Here is a 5,886-nt window from a genome sequence, read left to right as displayed (position 1 = left end):
TCCCCCGCAGAACAGCTCCGCCGGAGCCCTAGATTGGTTCCGCCAAGGTTCCACCTCGTGACGGCGGAGTCTCGTCCCGAAAGCTGGCTTATGTTTTTTTCCTCATCGAAAGGCTCCATATAGCAGAAGATGGGCATCGGAGGGCCACCAAGGGACCCATGAGGCAGGGGGCGCGACCAGGGGGTAGGGCGCGCCCCCACCCTCATGGGCAGGGTGTGGCCCCCCTCTGGAACTTCTTGCGCTCATCATTTTTTATATATTCTGACAATGACTTCCGTGAAGTTTCAAGACTTTTGGAGCTATGCAGAATAGGTCTCTAATATTTGCTCCTTTTCCAGCCTAGAATCCCAGCTGCCGGCATTCTCCCTCTTTATTAAACCTTGTAAAATAAGAGAGAACTGGCATAAGTATTGTGACATAATGTGTAATAACAAGCCATAATGCAATAAATATCGATATAAAAGCATGATGCAAAATGGATGTATCAACTCCCCCAAGCTTAGACCTCGCTCGTCCTCAAGCGAAAGCCAAAATCAAAAAATATGTCCACATGTTTAGAGATAGAGGTGTCGATAAAAATAAAATACGGACATGAGGGCATCATGATCATTCTTAGAACAGCAACTTATACAATTCTTGTCATATGATCTCTTATGCTAGAGTAACAATTAAATCACAATTTCAAGTATGAATCATAAACTTCATTGAAAACTAACAAACTATAATCTCAGTCACTGGAGCAACTGCAATTTATCATAATATAGGAAAGAGTCAATATAAGAGCTTTTCAGCAAGTCCACATACTCAACTATCATATAGTCTTTCACAATTGCTAACACTCACGCAATACTTATGGGTATGGAGTTTTAATCGGACACAGAGAAAGATAGGGGCTTATAGTTTTGCCTCCCAACATTTTACCTCAAGGGTAATGTCAACAATAATAGTTCATGAAAACTCACATCCAATTAGCCATATATACCAGGATCTTTCCAACATGTTGTGCTTGCTAGAAGATAAAATTTAAAAAAGGAAGGGTGAAGATCACCATGACTCTTATGTAAGGTAGGAGATAAAAGTAAAAGATAGGCCCTTCGTAGAGGGAAGCAGAGGTTGTCATGCGCTTTTATGGTTGGATGCACAAAATCTTAATGCGAAAGAAAGTCACTTTATATTGCCACTTGTGATATGAACCTTTATTATGCAGTCTGTCACTTTTATTTCTTCCATATCACATGATCATATAAAAGCTTGTTTTCTCCCACACTAATAAGTCATACATATTTAGAGAGCAGTTTTTATTGCTTGCACCGATGACAACTTACTTGGAGGATCTTACTCAATCCATAGGTAGGTATGGTGGACTCTCATGGCAAAACTGGGTTAAGGGTGTTTGGAAGCACAAGTAGTATCTCTACTTGGTGCAAAGAATTTGGCTATCATGAGGGGGAAAGGCAAGCTCAATCATGTTGGGTGATCCATGACAATATAATTTATCTCAGATGTAAGAAAACATAACCCATTACGTTGTCTTCCTTGTCCAACGTCAACTCTTTAGCATGTCATATTTTAATGAGTGCTCACAATCATAAAAGATGTCCAAGATAGTATATTTATATGTGAAGACCTCTCTTTCTTTATTACTTCCTATTAATTGCAACGATGACCAAAACTATGTTTGTCAACTCTCAACAACTTTTATTCATCATACTTTTTATATGTGAGCTCATTACTCTCCATAAGATCCATATGATCTCTTTTATTTCCTTTTTATTCTTTCTCTTTTTATTCCCTCAAGATCATAGCAAGATAATCAAGCCCTGGACTCAACACTAATCTTTATTATATATAGCTCACGGACTCGATTACATAGAAGGATCATAAAGCAAAACTCACAACTAGATCATACTAAAACTTTATTCTACTAGATCAAGATATTACCAAAAGGATCGAACTAAGAAAAGCGGTAAAGATAAAAGTGATGGTGATACGATACCGGGGCACCTCCCCCAAGCTTGGCGGTTGCCAAGGGGAGTGCCCATGCCCATGTGATTATGTCTCCTTTGTTGGTGAAGAAGATGGTGGTTTTGTTGATGGTGTAGGCTTGTCGTCCTTCTTCCAAAGCATAGGCTCACCATCATAGAAGGATGATCGAGTCTCCTAAAACCTCAAATCTGCAGCCAAACTCATCCTCTTGAATCTATATTCATACTCACAGTTTTGATTTTGCAGGTCATAGATCTGGGCTTGGAGGTGCTCGATTTTCTCATGAAGCTTGAAGATGGCCTCCCCAATGTCCTTGACGTCCAGCCTGTGGTTATTGGTGAACTCCGTGATCATAATGTGATTGGAATCGAGTCCACGCTCCACCATCTCCTGACACTTGAAAACTTCTTGCTCCAATGCCTCGAGCCTTGCCTCTATGCTTCCGGTCTTCCTTGGTCCCTCAACATCGCGGATGTGCAACAACCCCTCACGCATCTCAATGGTTTGAGGGTGTTGTAGCACTTCCGCGAGGTAGGGGTTGATGACCTTCTTGAAGAACTGGTCCTTGGGGGCACTTGAAGACGACATGACGACCTGGATCTGTCAGAAAAACAACTCGAAACAAAGACAGGAGATTTTTGCGTGATACGGTGGTCAAAACCTTCGGGAGGTTATATAATGAATTTTTACTGACCAAAATACGTGTCGTTTAAGAAAATGGAGTCCGGAGAGCACACGAGGTGCCCACGAGGTAAGGGGCGCGCCCAGGGGGTAGGGCGCGCCCTCCACCCTCGTGGAGCCCTCGTGTCCCTTCCGGACTGCTTCTTATTTTTCTATTTTTCTAAATATTCCAAAACAGAGAAAAATTGCCATTAGAACTGTTTTGGAGTCGGTTTACTTACCGTACCACATACCTATTCCTTTTCGGAGTCTGAAACGTTCCAGAAAGTGTCCCTTATGTATTCCTCCGGGGTTACGGTTTCAATAACATTGGTCTCAACATTTATAGGATTACCTGAGATATAATGTTTGATTCTTTGACCGTTCACCACCTTCGAATTTGTGCCTTCGAAGTTGTTGATTTTTATGGCACCAGAACGATAGACCTCCTTGATAACGTAAGGACCTTCCCATTTAGAGAGAAGCTTTCCTGCAAAATATCTTAAACGGGAGTTGTATAGCAATACATAATCACCTATATTAAACTCACGCTTTTGTATCCTTTTGTCATGCCATCTTTTAACTTTTTCTTTAAACAATTTGGCATTCTCATAGGCTTGGGTTCTCCATTCATCAAGTGAGCTAATGTCAAATAACCTCTTCTCACCGGCAAGTTTGAAATCATAGTTGAGCTCTTTAATAGCCCAATAAGCCTTATGTTCTAGTTCGAGAGGTAAGTGACATTGAGGGAGTCCTGGATAAGGGGGTCTCCGGACAGCCGGACTATCTCCATTGGCCGGACTGTTAGACTATGAAGATACAAGATTGAAGACTTCGTCTCGTGTCCGGATGGGACTCTACTTGGCGTGGAATGCAAGCTAGGCAATACGGATATGGATATCTCCTCCTTTGTAACCGACCTTGTGTAACCCTAACCCTCTTCGGTGTCTATATAAACCGAAGGGTTTTAGTCCGTAGGACAACAATCACAACATATAATCATACCATAGGCTAGCTTCTAGGGTTCAGCCTCTCTGATCTCATGGAAGATCTACTCTTGTACTACCCATATCATCAATATCAATCAAGCAGAACGTAGGGTTTTACCTCCATCAAGAGGGCCCGAACCTGGGTAAAACATCGTGTCCCCTGCCTCCTGTTACCATCCGTCCTAGACACACAGTTCGGGACCTCCTACCCGAGATCCGCCGGTTTTGACACCGACAGACATGCTTTTCCATAAACCATTTTATACGGAGACATACCCATAGGATTTTTATATGCAGTTCTATAGGCCCATAATTCATCATCAAGTTTCTTGGACCAATTCTTTCTAGATCTATTAACAGTCTTTTGCAAAATTAATTTGAGTTCTCTATTGCTCAATTCTACTTGACCACTAGACTGTGGGTGATAAGGAGATGCAATTCTATGATTAACATCATATTTAGCAAGCATTTTATGGAAAGCACCATGAATAAAATGTGAACCACCATCAGTCATTAAATATCTAGGAACTCCAAACCTTGGAAAAGTAACTTCTTTAAGCATCTTAATAGAGGTGTTATGATCAGCACTACTAGTTGGAATAGCTTCTACCCACTTAGTAACTTAATCAACAGCAACTAAAATATGTGTATATCCATTAGAGGCAGGAAAAGGTCCCATATAATCAAAGCCCCGAACATCAAATGGTTTGATAACAAGTGAATAATTCATAGGAATTTCTTGACGTCTACTAATATTACCAATTCTTTGACATTCATCACAAGATACAACAAACTTACGGGCATCCTTGAAGAGAGTAGGCCAATAAAAACTGGATTGCAATACCTTATGTGCAGTTCTATCTCCGGTGTGGTGTCCTCCATAAGCTTCGGAGTGACACTTGCGTAGGATTTGTTCCTGTTCATGCTCAGGTACACAACGTCTAATAACATCATCTACTCCTTTATAAAGATGTGTATCATCCCAAAAGTAATGCCTCAAATCATAGAAAAACTTTTTATGCTGGTATGTGAAACTAGGTGGTATAAATTTAGCAACAATGTAATTAGCATAATCAGCATACCATGGAGCAGTATGAGAAGCATTTATGACATTTAATTGTTCATCAAGAAAGCTATCATCAATAGGTAGTGGGTCATCAAGAACATTCTCTAGCCTAGACAAGTTGTCTGCAACGGGGTTCTCAGCTCCCTTTCTATCAATAATATGCAAATCAAATTCTTGTAGCAAGAGAACCCACCTAATAAGTCTAGGTTTAGCATCTTTATTTTCCATAAGGTATTTGATAGCAGCATGATCCGTGTGAATAGTTACTTTAGAATCAACAATATAAGGTCTAAACTTATCACAAGCGAATACAACTGCCAAAAATTCTTTTTCAGTAGTAGCATAATTTCTCTGAGCATTGTCTAGAGTTTTACTAGCATATTGAATAACATTTAATTTCTTATCAACTCTTTGCCCTAGAACAGCACCTACAGCATAATCACTAGCATCACACATAATTTCAATGGGTAAATTCCAATCAGGTGGCTGAACAATGGGTGCAGAGATTAATGCTTTCTTAAGTATTTCAAATGCTTCTACGCAATCAGCATAAAAAACAAATGGTATATCTTTTTGTAATAAATTAGTCAGAGGCCGACAAATTTTTGAGAAGTCCTTAATGAACCTCCTATAAAAACCGGTGTGACCAAGGAAACTTCTTATACCTTTGATGTCCTTGGGACATGGCATCTTTTCAATAGCATCAACCTTAGCTTTATCAACTTCAATACCTCTTTCACAAACTTTATGCCCCAAGACAATACCTTCATTAACCATAAAGTGGCACTTCTCCCAATTCAAGACAAGGTTAGTTTCTTCACATCTCTGCAAAACTCGATCAAGGTTGCTTAAGCAATCATCAAAAGAGGATCCATAGACGGAGAAATCATCCATGAAAACCTCACAAATCTTTTTACAAAAGTCAGAGAATATAGCCATCATGCATCTTTGGAAGGTAGCAGGTGCATTACATAAACCAAAAGGCACACGTCTCTAAGCAAAAGTACCAAACGGGCAAGTAAAAGTGGTCTTAGATTGATCATCAGCTGACACAGGTATTTGAGAGAAATCAGAATAACCATCTAGAAAGCAAAAATGTGTATGTTTGGATAATATTTCTAGCATTTGATCAATAAAAGGTAAGGGGTAATGATCTTTTTTAGTAGCCTTATTTAATTTGCAGAA

This window comes from Triticum dicoccoides, chromosome 3A (genome assembly GCF_002162155.2).
Source record: "Triticum dicoccoides isolate Atlit2015 ecotype Zavitan chromosome 3A, WEW_v2.0, whole genome shotgun sequence".
Taxonomy (NCBI): domain Eukaryota; kingdom Viridiplantae; phylum Streptophyta; class Magnoliopsida; order Poales; family Poaceae; genus Triticum; species Triticum dicoccoides.
The sequence above is the reverse complement of the archived record's forward strand: the minus strand, read 5'-3'. Positions refer to the sequence as shown.